Genomic DNA, 21,698 nt, shown 5'->3' on the forward strand with positions numbered 1-21,698 from the left:
CAATCCTGCATGGAAAATGTCTTGACTGAGATTCCTGGACTTAATAAAAGATTTATGGTGGAAATTTTGCGAGTAATATCTTGTTAAAATAACTTCTGCGCTAACCTCAAGTGACAAGCGATCGCTCAAACTTGTTCCTACAGCTCCTGGACCTTCTCTTTAATCTTTCATTAGCTCTGTTCTCCAAACTCGAAATACAAGGGACGACAATTGTTTGGGTCCATTATCTTTGATATGAGTGTCTCTTTGCTGTCTGCGAAGATGTGTTTTCTTTTTTCTGAATTACAAATGAAGTAAATGTCACCATTTGATGGTAATGGATGGCATTTAAATACACACTGATGTCGCATTGCTTAAAAGTCAAGACCCTTGTGAGCGGTGTTAAGTGATAGGCAGAGGGTGCTTTCTGGGATAGAGAAGACAGTGGGAAGACTTCACAGCTCTGTTGGTGACAGCCAAAAGCGACGCCTGCTCCCGGCTTTCTAGAATGTCCGTTGTACCAAGAATGTTAGAATGAAAATAAAGGAAAGCACAAGTGTGTATAGACATAAAGGCTACTTATCTCCGAGAGGAAGAGCAGCCAGTATCATCTCCCACAATCTGGTAATGGACACACAATCCTGGTTGTCTATGGTTAGTTATGTACTGAATTGTGTCCCCCGCCTTCCCCCCCATCCATAAGATAAAGTCCTAACTCCCAGTGTGATTGTATTTAGAGGTGGGGCCTTTAAGAAGGGAATTAAGGTTAAATTAAGTCCAAAGGGTAGGGCCTGAATTAAGACTGGTGTCTTTACAAGAAGACACCAGGAGTGCGTAAGTACGGAGAAAAGGCCACGCAAGGACACGATGGGAAGATGGCCATCGACAAGCCGAGAATAGAGTTTTCATCGGAAACCAACCCACTGACACCTTGATCCTGGACTTCCAGCTCCCAGAACCGTGAGAAAACAAATTCCAGCTTCAGCTACCCAGGCTGTTAGGCAGCCCCAGCAGGCTGCTGTATCTGTCCGTCCACGGGTGCCAGCTAATCCCCTGCAGCTCAGGCATGGGCACGTGACCCATGCTAACCAATGAGAGATAAAGGAAAGTCTGCTGGGGGCTTCCGGAAAAGACTTTCCTCCCTGTGAGAGACAGACACCTTAGAAGAACCTTCTGCTTGCTTTTGAATGTTGTCCTGTGCGGATGTGAAGCCTGGCGCTGCGGCAGGCATCTTGAGATTCTTTGGAGGAAGGTTAAGAGGATTGCCAGGGTATGGCCCCAGAGCCCTGGAAACTGCTTACCCCCACACTCTTGGGTATAGAAAAGAAACAAACCCCACACCGAAGCTACTCTTACCTGAATATGCAATGTTGGGTTGGAAAATACGCTAAGTGATGCCGTGATTAAAAAGCACACAAAGGAATCCCACTGAAAAGTCTGTCATTCTAGGTGATAGGATACCGGACAGAGAAGCCGTCTCATTCTGGAGAATTCTAAATGACTCAGGCCATTAGAAAGTTGAATCTTCGGCATAGAGGTTTCTCAGTGTTGACATTACGTATTGACTGTGAACAGTTACAACGACGTGTGTGATTCCAACATAACTGGAGTGGCTTGACATTCGGCCGTTTCTAGTTTTTTCAAATATTCCTCCCTGAAGACCACTAGAATTTGTCTTTTCGTCATCCCCAGCACAAGCACCCTGATCCACTGTCTTGCTCCCACCCGGTTCCTGTGGCTTCCCTTCCCATCTATGTGCACCTACATGCTTATTTTTACTAAAGAAAATTCAAATCGAAGTAACACGAGCTCAAGGTCAGAAAATAAAGCTGCACAGAGGGATTTATCGTGGGCCCCTTGCCTTGTCGCTCATGACCCAATCCTGCTCCTCACGGGCGATCCCTTTAACCATTAAGTCATAGTTTGGTAACTTTATAGTCCTCTCCCCCATAATTATATCATTATTTTTAGTTTTTTTTTTTTTAATAGTTTGCATCCATACACATATACTTATTTATCTACAGTCTGGAAGTTTCTTAGAAAGTTAAACATGAATTTACCACGTGTCCAAAGAGGAACAAACACCTATGTCTCCACGAAGACTTGCGCCAGAAGGTTCATGGCAGCGCTATCTATAATCACCAAAAGGTGGAAATGACCCAAATGTCTGTCCACTTATGAATGGATAAAGTGTGCTATGTCCAGACAAAAATATTATTCACCAATAAGAAGGAAGTACCAACACGTGCTACAACACGGATAAGCCTTGAAGACATCATGCCACGTGAAAGAAGCCAGACCCGAAAGACCACGCGCTGTAGAATTCCACATGTGCAGAATGTCTAGAAAAGGCACGTGGATAGAGACAGGAATATTAGTGGTTGCCAGGAGCTGGGGGGTTGGGATTGGGGCAAAACTGCAACTGGGCGTGAAGGTTCTTCCCGAGCCGAAAGACACGTTGCACAGATCTGTCGATTGACTAATAATCATTGAATTGTGCGCGTCAAGAGCGAATTTTATGGAATGTAAATTATACCTCAAGAGGGCTGTTAAAATATATAAAACATGACACAACTCTCTCTTGTTCCGTCAGCTAGAAACAGGGCTGTCCACTTCCTTCTTTGTGGGGCAAGATGGTTACCCCATCTCCCGCTGCTCCTGCTCTCCCGCTTCCATTTCCCAAACGTCTCCAAATCGTACATTTACTTTTGTTTTGCAAAGAATGCCAACGTTTGACACAAGTAAACTTCACAGGATTGAAATCCGTAAGCGGCATTTACGTCAACGTGATGATCCAAGTACTTTTCAGAAAAGAACCAAGCCTGGTACCAGGATCGTACTTCCTTCTCTACCGCTCCGCTATCACTTTTCCTGGATCACTCCAAGGGAAAAGGGAATGTTCAAATGGCTTCTCCATTTTTGCATTCCATCATTTCCTTAAGATCATGTCACGTTTGGCCCTTCTTCATATCTGAGCACTGCCTTTTTTATACATCTGTGCCCTTCTCCTGCCCCTGGATTAAAAAGACGACGTTTCCATTTTAGAATAGTTTTCGATTTACAGGAAAAAATGTGAAGATAGTTCAGAGAGTTTCCATACACCCCACACCCAGTTTCTTCTGTTATTGACATTTCACGTTAGCGTAGTACATTCGTCACTATTAATGAACTGATATTGATGCATCATTATTAACTAAAGCCCATACTTTCTTTAGATTTCCTTAGTTTTAATGTAACATCTTTTTTCTGATTCCATTCTGGAAACCACATTACATTGAGTTATCGCATCTCCTCAGGCTCCTGTTGGCTGTGACTGTTTCTCAGACTTTGTTTTTGATGAACCTTGACGGTTTTGAAGAGGGCTGGTCAGGTGTTTTGTGGGGCACTCCTCGATTGGAATTTGATGTTTCTCTCGTGGTTAGACTAGGGTCGTGGGTTGTGGGGAGAAAGATCACAGAGGTAAAGTGTCATTCTGATTACAATATGGCAAGGATATGTGAATGAAAGTGAGCCACCACATAAATTATCTGGACTTCTGCACAGAAGCTTTGTCTATTCTCCCCCATCATTCATTCATTCATTCATTCGTTCATTCATTTTAGTAGTAGGGACTCATGAATACAGTAGAGTTTTTCAATTTCTCTGAATCTGCGTGAAAACAGAAAGGGAAACAACATAGCAAAACCCCAAATCCATGGACCACATTTACAACAAAGCTAGGCAATACTAAATTGTTTCTATCTACCCCAAAATACAACTGGGTGGGAGAAACACCAAGAACTGTAAGACTTTCACATCACCAGTTCTGCAGGGGGAAGAAGGAGGAAGAAAATGGAGTAGCGTTGAATGAATCTAAGTACAGGAGAACCTGGAATGCCAGGAAGTACCCACTGGAAAGAAGGTAGGAAAACTAGAGAGCAACGGCTGGAACCAGGAGGGGTTTTCCCTCTCTAAATAAGAGGCAAGTGCAAGGGGCCTGTGGTAAGAAGAACTGAAGGGGTCCTACACAAGGAAGAAAATTCTGGGAATAGAAAAACTGAGCATGACAAGGACAAGAGAAAGGAAGGAACAAATAAGTCCAGATCAAAGCAGGGCAGAGGAACAGAGAGGCAGGAGAGCTTAAAAAACAAGACACAGTATTCTGGGGACACTATGCACAAAGAACAGAAGAGGGAATTCTGAAGTCAGGAAAACTGTTTTGAACTCCTCCCTTATCCTAAAATTTAAGAACTAATTTTCCATAAAGGCAGATAACAGAAAAGCATCGAGGCCAAATTGTATACAAAATTATTACTGAAAAAAGAAAGGGAGAGAATAAAGAGCAGAACAACACCCTCCGGACACCTGCAAGAAAGCCATACCCATGAACAGATGGAACCTGAATCCCAAAGAAAGAAAACATGAGCCAAGGATTTAGATCCAGCAAAACTAACTTTCAGGCATAGGGATCATGGACAAATTGTACTATTGATCCCATGGGCCCTTCCTGAGAACCTACCAGAGAACAAGATTCAGACACCCCAAACGATGGGAGAATCACCGGGGAAGCAGGAAATATAATTACCCACAGAACGTAGACCCAGCGAGGGGAAAGAGAGAGCACGTCCAGTGTATAACGGCCATGTACTCTTACAATACAGTCAAACTACCACAATGGGGGAGAGTGGGAGAGCATATACAATGCTTAACAGTTTTAGTAAGCCTAGTAATTATATTATTATTCTTCTGGGGTGGTTGTACATATTACACAGGATAAAACAAATCATGAGTTACAGGACATTCTAATCCTATCACCCCCCATGACTTTAAAAACCAGGATCTCAGCGTGGGGAAGGGAGATAGAGATGTAATGGATGAGAGGGAATAGCAGGCATGTGCATTTGCTTACTTATTTTCTAGCTCTGTCTGCTGGAAAGGTCTAGATCCAATGACCAACTGTATTGGTCTGCTAGGGCTACCACAACAAAGGACCACAGTCTGGGTGGCTTAAATAAGAGTAGTTTCTCTGGGGCGCCTGGGTGGCTCAGTCGGTTAAGCGGCCGACTTCGGCTCAGGTCACGGTCTCGCGGTCCGTGAGTTCGAGCCCCGCGTCGGGCTCTGTGCTGACAGCTCAGAGCCTGGAGCCTGTTTCAGATTCTGTGTCTCCCTCTCTCTCTCTGACCCTCTCCCGTTCATGCTCTGTCTCTCTGTCTCAAAAATAAATAAACGTTAAAAAAAAAAATTTAAATAAGAGTAGTTTCTCACAGGTCCAGAGACTGGAGTTCTGAGATCAAGGTGATGGTTCCTTCAGAGGCCCCTCTCCTTGACCTGCAGATGTTTGCCTCCTCTCAGTGTCTTCACATGGTTTTTCTCCTTGTGTCTTGATCTCTTCTTAAAAGGACACTGGCCATTTTGGATTAGGGTCAACATTGATGATCTCATTTTAACTTAATTATTCTTTTTTTTTTTTTTTTTTAAAAAAACATCTTTAATGTTTACTTATTTTTGAGAGAGAGAGAGAGAGAGAATAGGGGAGGGGCAGAGAGAGAGGAAGACACAGAATCCAAAGCAGGTTCCAGGCTCTGAGCTGTCAGCACAGAGCCTGATGTGGGACTCGAGCTCACGAACATGAGATCATGACTTGAGCCAAAGTCGGGTGCTCAACGGACTGAGCCACCCGGGTGCCCCCTTAATTATCCCTTTAAAGACCCCATCTCTGAAGGCAGTTACATTTTGAGGTACTGGAGATTACGAATTCAACATATGAGTTCTGTGGGGGACACGATTCAGCCCGTAACACCAACCTCGTTCAATAGCAACGGGCATCTCTATTGCTCAGTGTCTGGTCCTTTACACTAAAAGAAGCAGGTCTTTTGGAGACGCTCTTGGAGTGCTAGCAAAATTTTATTTTTTTGACAGAAGTGGTGGTTATAAGGTGTTCACTTTATAATAATACATTGTCATCTGCTTATTTTATGTAGGTTTTGGGTGTGTGTTTCATTTAATAATAATGCTGTAGGTTGAATGTCTGTATCCCTTCAAAATTCATATGTAGAAATCCTAATCCCCAGGGTGATGATATTATGGGGTAGGTCCTTTGAGAGGCGATTAGGTCATGAAGGTTCATGATTGAGATTAGCGGCCGTATAAGAGAGACCCTAGAGAGTTAGATTGCCTCTGCTTCTCTGTGAGGACCCAGTGAGAAGAGAGCCATCTATCGACTAGGAAGCAGGCTCTCACCCTACACTGAATCTGCTGGTACCTTGATCTTGGACTTTTCAGCCTCCAGAACTATAGGAAATGAATTTCTGTTGTTCATAAGCCACTCCGTTTATAGTATTTTGTCATAGCAGCCCAAGTTGAGTACGACAAATAAAAAAATTGAGACAATTTTAAGAGGAGAAATGGAATGACTAGCAACTTGATCAAACATGCAAAAACAAGAAAATGTAAAAGGACCTAATACTTTAATAAAGAAAATGTAAAAGGACCTAATACTTTAATAAAGACAGAAGGAATAAAATCAAGTATATCAGTCATTATATTAAAAATGAATGAACTAAATTCTATCCCTGAAGACAGAGATTTTCATATTAGAGTTTAAAACCAAAGCCAACTAAGATACAGAAGGTACATCTATCTTCAATAGAATATTACTCAGCCATGAAAAAGAATGAAATCTTGCCATGCAATGACATGGATGGAACGAGTGTATTATGCTAAGTGAAATAAGTCAGTCAGAGAAAGACAAATACCATATGATTTCACTCATATTTGGAATTTAAGAAACAGAACAAGTGAACAAAGAAAGAAAAAGAGACCAATAAAACAGACTCTTAAGGATAAAGAACAGATGGTTGCCAGAGGGGAGGCGTGTAGGGGGACGGATGAAGTAAGGGGAATTAAGAGCACGCTTATCATGACGAGCACTGAGAAATGTATAGAATTGTTGAATCACCATATTGTACACCTGAAATTAATAGAACACTATGTTAAGTACATGGGAATTTAAAACATGAAAAGAAAAAAACCCCAGCTAAATGCAACGTGTACGTATTTAAAGATAAGTGATAAAAATGGTTGAAAGTAATGGGTTGGCAAAGTGACATTAAGCAAATGCAACCAAGAAGAAAGCTATATGTAGGTGGGTGCAGCACATTTTCTTTATCCATTTGTCCATCGATGAATACTTAGGTTGTTTCCGTATCTCGGCTATTGTAAACGATGCTGTAATGAACACGACGGTGCAGATACCTCTTTACGACAGCGATTTCACTTCCTTCAGATAAATATCCAAAGTGGCGTTGCTGGATCATATGGTAGTTCTGTTGGCTTTTTTTTTTTTTTTTAATTTGACGAACCTCCATGTTGTTTTCCATAGTGTCTATATCAATTCCTATTTTCACCAACAGTGTAATAGGATTCTTTTTGTCCACGTCCTTGCAAGTACTTGTCATCTCTTGTCATTTTTATAACAGACATTCTAACAGGTGTGAGGTAACAGCTCATCGTGGTTTTCATTTGCATTTTCCCAATGATCAGCAATATTGCGCACCTGTTCCTATACCTGTTGCCCATTTGAATATCTTCTTTGGAAAGATGTCTATTCAGGTCCTCTGCCCATTTTAAAACTGGATTTTTTTTGTTTTTTGTTTTTGCTGCTTTTGAGTTATATAAATCCCTTGTATATTTTGGATATGAACTCTTATCAGGTGTACGGTTTATAAATATTTTCTCCCACTCAACTAAAGATTGCCCTTTCGTTTTGTTGATGGTTTCTTTGCTGTGCAGAAGCTTTTTAGTTTGATGTAGACCCACTTTTTTTTGTTTTTGGTGCGTGTGCTTTTAGGGGCACATCTATAAAATCATTGCCGAAACTGCTGTCAAGGAGCTTTCCCCCTGTGTTTCCTTCTAGAAATTTTATGGTTGTACCTTTAAGTCTTTACTCCACTTCAAGTTAATTTTTGTAAATGGTATGAGATAGGGGTTCAGTTTCGTTCTTTTATATGTGAACATCCACTTTTCCCAGCACCATTTATTGAAGAGACTATCTTTCCTGCATTGAATACTCTTGGCTCCATTGTCAAATATTAGTTGACCATGTATGTGAGGGTTTATTTTTGGGCTCTTGATTCTGTTCCACTGGTCTGTGTGCCTATTCTTATGCGGATACCATACTGACTTGATCACGATAGCTTTGTAATATAGTTTGAAACCAGGAGGTGTGATGCTTCCAGCTTTGTTCTTTCTTAGGATTCCTTTGGCTATTCGGGGTCTTTGGTGGCTTCAGATGATTTTAGGTTTGTGTTTCTATTCTGTAAAAAAAGGCCATTGGAATTTTCCTGATAAAAATAATCCAAAAAATTCTGCGAATGGATAAATCCTAGAGGGTAGTCAAGGATACGTAAGAGAGAAGCTTAATGAGGGGACATTTGTCTTATCTGGTGTCAGATGATCCAATAAAGGTACTGCAGGGAAATCAACATGGTATTTGTTTCCAAACAGGCAAATAGATCAGTGAATCAGAAGAGGGAATCTGAAATCAGAGCCAGAAGAAAACTTCTATAGGACAAAAATGGTGGTTTAGTTTTTGGGAAAGTACAAGATTATTTAATAAGTCTCGGTGGCACAATCCACCTAACATCTAGAAGAAAATAAAAGTGAATCTCTATCTTATATCTATTGATCACACATTACAGAATATGGAATAAATACAAGAAGCAAAACCTGGCCCACTCTGTGTATAATGAGGGGTGGGGAGACTTTCTTTATCAGACCGACAATTCAAAAACTTTGAAAGAAAAAGACAGGGGCCCCTGGTAGCTCAGTCAGTTAAGCATCCGACTCTTGGCTTTGGGTCAAGTCATGATCTCCTGGTTTCGTGAGTTCGAATCTCGGGATTCTCTGTCTCCCTCTCTCTCTGTCCTTCCCCTACTTGCGCTCTTTCTCTAAGTGAACTTAAAATTTTTTTTTTTTTTTTTACATTTTGATACATGAGTCTTTATTCATTTTTTTTGCTTTTTTGTTTTTTTTGGTTTTTTTCAATATATGAAATTTATTGTCAGATTGGTTTCCATACAACGCCCAGGGCTCATCCCAACAGGTGCCCTCCTCAATGCCCATCGCCCACCCTCCGCTCCCTCCCACCCCCCATCAACCCTCAGTTTGTTCTCAGTTTTTAAGAGTCTCTTACGCTTTGGCTCTCTCCCACTCTAACCTCTTTTTTTTTTTTCTTCCCCTCCCCCATGGGTTTCTGTTAAGTTTCTCAGGATCCACATAAGAGTGAAAACATATGGTATCTGTCTTTCTCTGTATGGCTTATTTCACTTAGCATCACACTCTCCAGTTCCATCCACATTGCTACAAAAGGCCATATTTCATTCTTTCTCATTGCCACGTAGTACTCCATTGTGTATATAAACCACAATTTCTTTATCCATTCATCAGTTGATGGACATTTAGGCTCTTTCCATAATTTGGCTATTGTTGAGAGTGCTGCTATAAAACTTAAAATGTTAAAAAAAATTTCATTAAAAAAAGACATTTGAATATATAGAAATTAAGAACCTTTGCACAGTGAGTGATGTTATAAATAAAGTCAACAAAATGACAATAAAAAGCTGATAGAAGCGATCCAATCGAGAAGAGAGTGGATAAAGGATGTGAACAGGGCGTTCAAGAGAGCACAAAACAGAAAGGTCAGCCAACAGGCAAAGAGGCTTAAGTGTACCGGTGTTAAGGGAATTTCAAATTAGCTATGTAATCTTTCAACCCACAAGAGTGCTTAAAAGTAAAATAGCACAATGCGTGTGTAATGGAGTATAAAACCTCTTGCGTGTGTATGTGTATTTATGCAAACGTGTACTTACATGTGCACTTTTGTGTCTGTTTACAATTTTATGAGCGTGGAGAATAAAGGCTTCCTTATAGATCGCCAACATAAGTTACTTATGTTGGTGTTGGAGGGAGGTGGGAAGGAAAAAGAGGGAGAAAACAAAGTCAAATGAGAAAGGAAAACAAAAAAAATAAGAGTATGTTACAAAGCACTGATGATGTATTTATATATGTGTGTGAAATTATATATGTGCGTACATATGTAGATTTTATTTGGCAAAGAAGACATTTCCTCAGATCTTGAAACCATTAGTCTGTTGCCTCCCCATCCCCATTTTATTATAAATTTTAAAACATGAATAGAAACATTGAAATACTACAATATACGCCTTGATATCCTTTACCTAGATTCAACTGTTGGTAACAGGTTGATATATTTGCTTTATCTGTGTGTGTGCCCGTGTGTATAATGTATATACCTGCATTTACATACACACGGCTATTTACAGAACTATTTGAAGGTAAGTTGCAGGCAAAATTGTCACTTCATCCCTAACTGCTTTAGCACGTATCTTTTATAAATAAGGACATTTCCCCGATATATCCACAATACTATTATCACACCTAAAAAAATTAACACAAATTTCAAAATGTCATCTAATATCCAGTCCATATTGTTTTCCCCAGCTGTCCCAATGGTATATATAATGTTCACTGTTTCTCAGCTTTTTTTTTTTTTTAAAGTTTATTTACTTATTTTGGGAGAGAGAAAGTAAAGAAGGGGCAGAGACAGAGAGAGAACCCCAAGCAGGCCCCGCACCACCAGTGCAGATCCCGACGCGGGGCTCGAACTCACGGACCGCGAGATCATGACCTGGGCCAAAGTCGGATGCTTAACCGACTGAGCCACCCAGGTGCCCTGGTTTTCATTTTTTGAACCGGGATCCAGTGATGTTTTATGCATTGCACTGTCATTTCTTTTCAGGTTTTTAAAATCTGGATTTTCCCCTAGGATATTGACCTTCCCAAGAGTCCTGGTTCACCCACACACCATGAGTTAATCCTCCCTGTTGTCATTTGACCACGTTTACCTTGAGTGGCCTGGAGTAGAAAGCTACAGGGTGCACTGAATCCCCCCCTCCCCGACACTCTTTGGTCTATGTCTCTGTCCCACCTTCTATCAGGCACAGTATTTCTTGTTCTTGGGCATCCAAGGTCCTTGGGGGTCGACCAGTCCTCCCCCATAGGAGTCCAACTCCTGTGCTGTGCTCCTTGCTACAGTTCTGTCACCTGGGCCTCAGCAGTTACCTCCTTGCCGTCCTCCATAAATTTTGTCCTGTTCCAGACTGAGCAGAGGTAAAGGCTGACGAGCTACCACTTTACTAGGAGGTGCAACTCCAGGTTAAAGGGCCATGGGGAGGAGGGAGAACCCGTACAAGGATGTGCTGGCCCACTAAGTTCAGTAGACTGGTCTTGCAGGACCAAGATACCGTGAGGGGTCCAGTGGCCCCATCTCTCATTAATCAAAGGCTTACCCCCTGAGACTTGACCACCCCACACTTCCAGGTTGCAGAAGTCCTGGAGCCGTCTGCAGCATCCCATGCCCCAGGGAAGACCAAAGCAGGAGGTAAGACCTTGTCAGGTCCTGCCCGCTGGAAACTGGCCAAAGCACTCCCTGCTCTGTGGCTAGGACGAGAGTTTCTGAAGTGGGGCTGAAGAGGTAGGTATATCCCATGAACGACTCTGGCCAGTGGTCTGCCTCTTGTTCTCTCTGTCATTGACTTATACCCTTTTTGGTTGTTGTTTACCATGATTTAGGAGGGGTGACAGGAGGCAGGAAAGATAAATGCACATAGTCAATTCTTCACCATGAATAGTGAGTATCTTCATTTGTTTTATGTGCTTCCTGAAATATGAAGATGTGAACTCAATGGTGTGCCGGGAAATGCTGCATGAGTGGCCCTCTGGGGGTGGCGGGGGGGTGGGGGGAGCCCTGATTTGTAGCATTTGCTCATTTTCATGGTGCAAATCCTGCCACCATGGCCAATTTCCGGCTCCCGATGTAATGGCACTGAATGCAGAGTTGGGAAGGGACACAGACAATTAGCTCCCATGAGCTGGTACAAGCCAGCCCCAACACACTCCTGTGTGTTACCCGAATAATAAGCAATGAAGGACACGGTAATTGTAGGAGGCCTGCTCCATGGTCAAGTTGAGAGCAGCAGAAAAAGTAAGCAACAAGCAATCAAAACCGAAAGGGCAGTCCTCCACTGGCCGACCCCGTATACACAACGAATCACCAACTCACAAATGAAATATTAGAAAATATCTTGTTCCTGACACGGGGGGTGCTTCTACTTCTCAGCTGTGCCTGACTTTTCGGGGTGATATACAAAGCCACGTAAAACATCAACGACAGGAACGACAGCAACAAAATGCGCTTTGAGGAGGACGCAGAGAAGTGTCCTACCTGTTGAGCCTGCGGGCTTCACGACCAACCAGACTTCAGATCTGATCTCCACTCCCACCAAATAATTATAGGAATTCCAAAGGACCCAGCTCTTCCAGTAACGTCAGGGTCTCTGGGCCCACACACTTCGCGCACACAGCCCAAGCAAAGGGGAGACAGGCCTCCTGGCGAGTCCTCAAGGGGCATGACTGGAAAATCGAAGCTCACCTAAGAAAATGCTTCATGATGGCGTCAGTATCCACTAGAAGGCCCTCGAGGAAATGACTTTGAGGCTGATCCCGTGTTGACACACACCCGGGATGGATCCTGAATGGCGCAGGGTAATTAGTGGTCTAATGACCACAGGCTGGCACTTGTCCACCTTCCTCCAGTTCTGCGGAATTGAATAATGCATAGCTCCTGTATGGTTGATGAGCGTCAACCAGGTGTTTATAGAACAGTGTGCCGGGAGGCTTGTGGCTTTCTTAAGTCCTGGCTGGATGGCAAAGGTCCTAAGTCCCGAGAGGTCTTAGCGATTCAGCTAGATTGTGTCCCCACAGCTCAGGCTACTTACGCAGGGCTTGTGTTCCCACTGATGCTTATGGTGCTCCGACATATCTGGATGTGGCATCCAAGTCCACACCGATCGTATCAACGATATCTATTCTTAATGGATTTTGATCGTATTTACTCCCAGATTTAGTCTGTCTGGACCAAAGAGGCCCCAAGCTTGCAGCCTGTCCTTCCCAGCAGCCCCAGGGTCATTTCCGCAGTCCTTCCCTGGGCGGCCTAGCCTAGGCCCCAGAGCCATGGTTTTACAAACACGGAGACAGGTAAACGCTGTCCAGTCTTTTTATGCACTTATGTCAATTGGATGCCAATTGGTGAGAAACGACTCCAACCAGGAATGACTTAAGCAAAAGAGTATTTATTACCTCACGTGTCAAGAATTCTGGAGGTAGGCTGGTTCAGGCCGGGTTAATTAAGCGGCTCAGATATTATCAGAGGCCCAGGTGCTTTCTATTTTTCCACTCCGTCACAACCCTCATGTTACTTATTGTTCTTAGGCTTGTTCTCTGTCGTTACCGATCGGTGCCCCAGTGCCCAGCCCTCTGGGCAGACACAGTGAAGGGAGTGGCAGAGGGGAGCCGTCTTCTCCTGTGTGTTTCCCTTTATCAGCAAGGAAGAACTTGCACCGGAGCCTTCTAGAAGTTGCCCCTAACATCTCACAGTCCAGGATTTCATCATAGACCCACCCTTGACTGGTCGGTGGCAAAGGGAATGTATTTCCCGTGAAAGGTGTAGATTGACATTGAACTTTCTGAGCTGCCTGCCTAAAGCACATTGCCATCTGGTGTTGGAGAAAATCGGGGTTTGTTAGCCACGTGAGTGAGGAGAAGCGGCTGTAGGACAAGCGACTCACCGCGTCTGCAGCCCCCCGGGTTTTGGTGACAACAGAGCACCCAAGAAACATGCCCATCCTGATTCCCAGGAAACGCTCTGGAGATCTTCATTTTACACAGGAGACAGTGTTGACTCCTTGTGTACCCAGAGGTATCTCTATTTGCCACTATATTTCACTGCCGGTCTGGCCGGGTGTAGACTTCCGGATCAAAAGCACTGTGCCCGGGGACTTTGAGGTATGGTTCCGCCACCTTCCAGCACTCACTGTGTCTGAAGAGATGTCTGAGGTAAGCCTGACTCTCATGCCTATCTGGTAAAATGTTTTGTTCTCTCTAGAACATTTTTGAATTTCCTCTTCACCTTTGGAGCTCTGAAATGGCACCCCAAGTGTCTATGTGTGGGCCTTCTTCCATTGGTCCCTCGGGGCACTTGATGGTCCCTGGTAGTCTGAATATCACACCTTCTCTTCCACCCTTATGTACTCTTCCCCCCCCCCCCCCCCCCCCCCGCTTCTGGAAGTCGAATAAAAGTAATATTTTGCCTTCTGGCTCTGCCATGCTTCTTTCTTCACCTTTGCTAATTTTTCCGTGTGGGTCTGCTCTAAAGTATACGAGGTTTCCTTGGCTGATGTGGACCATGGGGCAAATCTGGTCTACTACGTGGTTTTCTACGGCTTGCGGGCTAACGTATATTTTTAACTGGTGGAGAAAAAGAAAACTAATACTGCAAGGCAGTTGACAATTATAGGACACTTAAATTTCAGTGTTCGTACATCAAGTTTCATTGAAGTACAGTCCCGCCTATTCACTTACATGTGGTCTCCGGTTGCTTTGGGCTGTAATGGCAGTTACACGGCTGTGGCAGAGACCGTATGGCTCACAAGGCCTAAAATATTAACTATCTGCCCTTTACAGAGAAAGTTTGCCGATTCCTGTCCGAGAATACCAGCATGGATTTTAGCCATGCTCATTCTATTGCTCAGGCGGTCCACTGAAAGTTTTCTTCAACAATCATTATTTTTAATTACTATAGTTTTAAAGAGAGAGAGAGAGAGAGAACAGGGGAGGGGCTGAGAGAGAGAATCCCAAGCAGGCTCTGTGCTGTCAGTACGGAGCCGGACACGGGGCCCGAACTCACGAACCGTGAGATCACGACCGGAGCGGAGACCAAGACGGGACGCTTAACCGACTGAGCCACCCGGCTCCCTATTTTTAATTATTTTTAATTTCTAAGAACTTTATTTCTCTGGTTATTCTTTGTATCAGATGGATCGGCAGTTTTGTTATGGGTTTAATATTCATTTTTAAGCGTTTTGTACAAGTACAAAAAAGAACGCAAGTCATAAGTGGGAAGTTCAATAAATTTTCACCAAGGGAACACGTTCGTATAACCAACCAAAAGATAAATAAAATGACCAACACGCCAAAAACCTTCTCTGTACTCCCATATGCTACCAACCAAAAGGTAACCACTGTTTTGACTTCTAATTGTGAACTTTATCGGAATGGCATCATGCGGGATGTATCTCTCTAGGTCTAAATTCTTTCACTCAGTATTATGCTTGTGAAATCCACATAAGTATGTAGCCGTCAGTTTGCTCGCATTTCTAAGTACTGTGCCTCGTATTTCTACATACTATTCCATTACACAAATATGCCACAGTGTATTTAACACTTCTATTAAAGTTGTTTCCAGTTTGGGGCTATCGAAAATAGCACTACCATAAACATTCTTGCACATGTTATCGTGTCAATGTCTATTAATCGGGAAGAGATTTCTGAGGCACAGAATATGTTCACCCGTAGCTGATACTGACGAATTCCCACCAGCCGTGTTGGAGAGGTCAGTTCAAGGTCCTCACCAGCGCTTGGTAGGATCAGTCTTTTTAATTTTAGTCGTGCTGCTGGATGCGTGTTAGTTTTCACTGTGGTTTTAATCTGTATTTCTCTAATGACTAATGAGTTTGGGAGATTTCCATGTGCTTTGGGCCATTTGGCAGCCTCTTTTGTGAGGCATCTGCTCAAGTATCTTAGTTTTCCACTGGGTTGTGTGTCTTTTTCTCACTGATTCATAGGAATTCTTTATGTATTTTGGAATGACTGCCTTGTCACTCCGCATGGCTTTCCTTTTTTATACTCTCTATGGTGTTTTTTGTCTGTTTGATGACTTTTTAAAAATATTTTGTGTGTATGTGTGAGAGAGAGAGAGAGAGAGAGAGAGAGAGGGAGCGTGAGCAGGGGAAGAGCAGAGAGAGAGGGAGGCACAGAGAATCTCAAGTAGGCTCCACACTGTCAGTGCAGAGCCCGATGCAGGGCTCAAACTCACGAACCGCGAGATCATGACTTGAGCCCAGTCAAGAGTCGGATGCTTAACCGACTGAGCCACCCAGGCACCCCTAACTTAATTTTTTGAGTTAAAAATGTTTACCTTAAATTTTTTTTTAATTCTAATTTTTTCCCCTCACAGTTATGCTTAGGAGATCTGTGCCCACTTTGCAGCCATGAAGATAATCCTGTGCTTTTTTTTTTCTAAAAGGTTTTTTGTTTTCCCCATCACAAGTTGACCTTCAATCAATCTGGAATTGATTTTTAATGGCGTGAGGTTCTGGCTAGGATTTGTTTTTCCCGCGGGGATATCCAGCTGACTCGGTTTCATTTCTAGAAAGTGCCATCTTTTCCTATCACGCAGATTTCCTATCAGGCAGATCATGTCGCCTTTGTTATGAATATAGTGACTGTATATGCGCGGATCTTTCTGGATCCTGTGTTCCACTCCACTTCTCTGTTTCCTGTACGTGCACCAATACCACACTGCCTTCATCACTGTGGCTTTGTAGCAAATCTTGACACCTGGTCATGTAAGTCCTCAAGCTCTGTGCATCTTTAAGATGATCTGGGTTGTTCTTGGCCTTTCTCATTGGCCCATAAACTGGAAAACCAGCTTGTCAGTTTAGACACACACATTAAAGGGGAAAAAAAAAAAAACTTCTGAATTTTTATTGGGACTGCACTGAATCTGTAATTCAGTTTGGGAATATCTTTATAATACTGACTATTCAAATTCATGAATGTGTCCTTCCTTCCTTCCCTCCCTCCCCTCCCTCAGGTCTTTGAAAATTACCATGGATACTGTTTTGCATTTTGCGATGCGTATAGATTTTGCAACATCTTTTGTTAGATTGATTCCTGGACATTTTGTTTTCTGACGCCACTGTAAAGTGATATCATTTTTGAATTTAGTTTTCTACGTGTTTGTGGCTGGTACAATAGATTTCTGTATATTGACCTCATATCTAGTGACCTTGAATTCACTTAGCTGTAAATCTTTTCAACTGCTAACATTCAAACACGTTGCCTGTGAATAATGGCAGTTTTTTGCTTTTTTTTTATCCTTAAATTTTTTTCCCTTGCTTTATTGCACTAGCAAAGACCTCTATTACACAATATTGACAAAAGTGGTGGTGAGCAATCGTATCTTATTCTTAATCTCGAGGGGGGAAAAGTTTCAGTATCTCACCACTAAATTATGATGCTCGTTCGGTTTCTTTGTCTGGTACTCTTTTTCAGTTTAACGAGGTTCCTTACTATCCATATGTTTGTTATGAATGGGTATTGAATTTTATTAAGTGCTTTTTCTGCATCTATTGAGATGATTGCATAATTTGATAACGCGGTACATTATTTTGATTGAATTTAGAATGTTAAACAACTTTCCAAATCTTAGCATAAACCCAACTTAATAATGATGCATCATCCTTTTTTATCTATCGTTGAATTTGACATAGTTAGATTATTATCTACCATTAGATATTAGTGGCTTCCAGTTTCCATTTGCTACCCTTGTTCTTTGTTATTTTTGTCTTCCACTCCTTTTTCTGCCTTTTGTTGTTTGAATGGAGCATTTTATAGGATTCTATTTTCTCTGCTTTCTTAGCATGTCAGGTATACCCCCTCTTCTTCCATTTTTCAGCGGTTGCCCCAGAGTTTGCAAAATATACTTGCAATGAGTCCAAATCCCCTTGCAAAGAACTCTATGGATTGTGCAAGTGCCTTATAGTCATGAAATGATCCTCCTCCTTTCCGTCCCTTTCATCATTGCTGTCATTCATTTTACTTAAATGTACACATACACTCGTCTTTGGGTATATACTAATATGGTATACGTATATACGATATACACAAAACCAGACATGCCTGAATACATCGTGGCTCTGATTATTTTGAGCAAACTGTTCTCTGTTTGGTCAGTTAAGAAAAATAAGTGTTTTTATTTTACCTTCACTTATTTCTTCCTTTATGTAGATCCACATCTCTGCTCTATTTTTTTCCTTCTAAAAAACGTCCTTGTAACATTTCCTGCAGGGAAGAACTACTGGCAAACATTCCCTCGACTTCTGTTCATCTGAAAAGTCTTGATTTCTCCTTCGCTTTTGAAGGATAATTCCACAGGACACAGAATTCTAGGCTGGTGGTGTTTTCGTCTCAACACGAAATAGTCTGCTCTACTCTCTTTTTTGTGTGGTTCCGCGGGGGATTCAGAGGCATTTCTTCTCTTTTTTAAAATTTTTAGAGAGCATGAGTGGAAGAGAGGGGCAGAGGGAGAGAGAGAGCACACGCACAGCGCAGAGCCCGACGCGGGGCTGGATCTCATGACCCCGGGATCACCACCCGGGCCAAAATCAAGAGTCGGATGCTCAACCAACTGAGCCCCCCAGGCGCCCCTTTACCATTTCTTTTTGGTTCTTTTTAGGATTTCCATCTCTCCGCTTAGATCGCCCACCTGTTCTTGCGTGCTGTCTCCTTCATCCGTCGGAGCCCTTGGCATAGTAATCACAGTGGTTTTAAATTCCTGGTCTGAGAATTCCAACGTCCCTGCCATGCTTGGTTCGATGCTTGCTCTCTCTTCACATTGTGGCTTTTGCCTTTCAGTGTGCCTTATAATTTAGAGTGATACTCAGACATGATGCACCAGGTAGAAGGAACGTACTGGGTAAATAGGCCTTTAGGGATGTGGTGGTGACGTGTCGGGAAGCATTCTACGGTCCCGCGATTGGGTCTCAGTTGTCTAGTGAGCCTAGCCCTGTGGGCCGGGAATGTCACAAGTGTTTCTCCGTGTCGTTCTCTCCCTCAGCTGGGACAGGGTGGCTGGAGTGGAGTTGGGGATCTCTCCTCCCCACAGCCAGTGAGGCTCTGGTTAACGAGATTCCCTTGAGGCCAGGGAACAACAGGGTGCTCAGACCCGTGTCAGGCTGGCTCTTTTCCCACGCCCCCTGCCGGAACCCGAGGGGGTATTTTTCCGTCTGATATTTACCGTGGGAATGTGGCCGAGCTCCTGGAAGTACCTTTCACAATATCTGGGGGAGGCTCCCTCGCCACCGGGTCCCCCTGGAGTTTTCAACTTCAGACTTGCCTGCGCTGAGCCTCGAGCAACTTTGGCAATTAGAGCTCAGGATGATCTCCTACCACGGCCCCGGTTCCCTCTGCGGTTTCTGCTCGCAAGTCTCTGCTCTGGGAAGCTGTGACTGGCTATATTCGCCTGTTTCTCCGGCACTGGGAGACGTGTGCACGCGGTCTCCCCCTCGCTCGCGGACTCGAGAAGAACCGTTCGTGTTTTCACTCTATCTGGCTGTTTACTTGTTGGGACGGAGTGGCCACTTCCAAGCCCCTGACGCGTGGCGCTGGAAGCCGACACTTACCGCCGAAGTTGATTTGCTCATATTTGGTTAGGTCTTTCGCATCTATGCTCATGAAGGATGCCGGCCTGTGATTTTCCTTCCTTGCTGATGGCAGATTCGGAGACAGCCCGCTACCCACAGGCTACACCGTGATTCTTACAGAAGCCCCGCGGATGGGGATCCGGAGACACCTGCTGGGGGAGCACCTTCCCGCTCGGGCCGACCTGTTGCCTTGCGCGGTTTGAGCCTTTCAGTAAACTGAGTCACCATCCAGTGGCAGTCAGGCCCGAGGCAGTATTATTCACCACTGATTCCTCCCTTTACCTCACCCGTGGCATCCAATATATTGACAATTCCTGTTGTGGTATTGCCACCCAAAATCAAAATTCAAAGAACTCCTGGGGCGCCTGGGTGGCTCAGTCGGTTAAGCATCCGACTTCGGCTCAGGTCGTGATCTCACAGCTCATGAGTTCCAGCCCCGTATCGGGCTCTATGCTGACAGCTCAGAGCCTGGAGCCTGCTAAGGATTCTCCCCCTCCCTCCCTCTCTCTCTCTCTCTCTCTCAAAAATAAATAAACATTAAAAAAATTAAAAAAAAAAAAACTCAAAGAACTTCTCACGTCTTCACTGCCATAGCCTCGTCCCAGTCATGGTCTCCTTTTGCCCGGACTTCTGCAACTGTCTCTGACTCACCTCCCCGCCTCCCCTCTTGCCCTGTGTCCCCACAACCTCCCCAGTACTCAGAAACCAGAGAGGTCTTAAAAAAATCTCTATCTGGTCATGTCACTTCTCTTGCTTTTACCCTTCCACCACAACCCCCTTGTAGCTAGAGTAAAATCCAACCTTCTTACAGGGTTTCAGAAAGGACCCAGTCCTTGGAGAGCTTATAAATCTTGTGTCCTACTCCTTTTGTTCTAGGTCCAGACTTCTAAGTTCTCTACCAAATTACCGGTGTTTCTCTATCTGTGGCACTTATCTGTATAAGATAGTAGGTTCGTTCCTATTATCTGCCCACCTTCCCCACACTCCTTGAGGGCTGGACATTCACTGACTTGTCCCCCTCAGCACTGGGAACAGTACCTCATCATAAAAGGTGCTGGGACATGCTTGGTGACAACCTGCTTTGTGTAACAATTGATCCAGTCCACCTGTGGCTTACCTTCCAGAGTTTCCACAGACTCTGGCTGCAGACTCCCTTTCTTGTTTTTCAAGGCTGATTTTGATTTTGATTTTTATAAAGTGTTCATTTTTGAGACAGAGAGAGAGAGAGAGAAGAGAGGATGAGTGGGGGAGGGACAGAGAAAGAAGGGGACAGAGGATCTGACAGCAGAGAGCCCGATGAGGGGCTCGAACCCATGAGCGGTGAGACCGTGACCTGAGCTGAAGACCGACACTTAACCGACTGAGCCACCCAGGGGCCCCTCAAGACGAGTTTTAAAATCTTTTAAAATATCTCCTTTTTTTTTTTTTTTTTTTCCCCCATTTCAGTGGGAATTTGCAAGGAAGGAAAGACAGGTGTATATATTTTAGCCTGTGATTTTTGTCCTCACAATGACATGGTTTTCCCTAGCAATAGTTAATGTATTTATTCATTTCACTCATTACTGAGTGCTTGCTACGAACCAGGCACTGTACTGGGCTCTTGGGACATACTAGTGAACAAAAGAGACAAAGCTTCCTGTCTTCAAAGCTGGGAAAACCTGCCACAAATAATATGACTAAAGAAAAACGATAGAGGGGCGCCTGGGTGGCGCAGTCGGTTAAGCGTCCGACTTCAGCCAGGTCACGATCTCGCGGTCCGTGAGTTCGAGCCGCGCGTCGGGCTCTGGGCTGACCGCTCGGAGCCTGGAGCCTGTTTTCGATTCTGTGTCTCCCTCTCTCTCTGCCCCTCCCCCGTTCATGCTCTGTCTCTCTCTGTCCCAAAAATAAATAAAAAACGTTGAAAAAAAAATTAAAAAAAAAAAAAAAAAAGAAAAACGATAGAATATGTCAGAAGGCGGTAAGTCATATGGGAAAAAGATTAGAACAGGCTGGGGGGGCGGGGTCAGGGTGGTCCGAGTGGGGAGGCGAAATCTGAGCAAAGACCTGGAGGGGGAGAGAGTTAACCGAGTAGGCATCTGGAGAAGAGTGACCCGGCAGAAGGCATACTAGCCTCTAAGGAGGGAGCATTTGCCTGGAGCCTCTGAACCGCTGGGAGGCTGATGTGACTGGCACCCAGTGAGTGAAGGGAAGAGATAAAGAGGCCAAAGAGGTATGGGGGTCAGATCACATACGGTCGTTGCTAAGGACTGAATACGTGCGTCCCCACCCACCATCCATTATGTTGAATTCTAAGCCCGAGGCGATGTTGTTAGGAGGTGAGCCTTTAGGAGGCGGCTA

General features: G+C 43.8%; 1 long non-coding RNA gene across 1 annotated transcript in view; it reads right to left on the reverse strand.

The window, feature by feature from the left end:
* LOC109252293 (uncharacterized) overlaps nt 1-20,377 on the reverse strand; it is a 101,465-nt gene extending 81,088 nt beyond the window's left edge. Inside the window, exon 1 of the long non-coding RNA XR_002073933.2 lies at nt 20,335-20,377. This is a non-coding gene — a long non-coding RNA (uncharacterized LOC109252293). The remainder of the gene's footprint in view (nt 1-20,334) is intronic.
* Between the last annotated feature and the right edge of the window lie 1,321 nt (nt 20,378-21,698).

This window comes from Panthera pardus, unplaced genomic scaffold (genome assembly GCF_024362965.1).
Source record: "Panthera pardus isolate Hobbes unplaced genomic scaffold, ASM2436296v1 HiC_scaffold_22, whole genome shotgun sequence".
NCBI classification, from domain to species: Eukaryota; Metazoa; Chordata; class Mammalia; order Carnivora; family Felidae; genus Panthera; species Panthera pardus.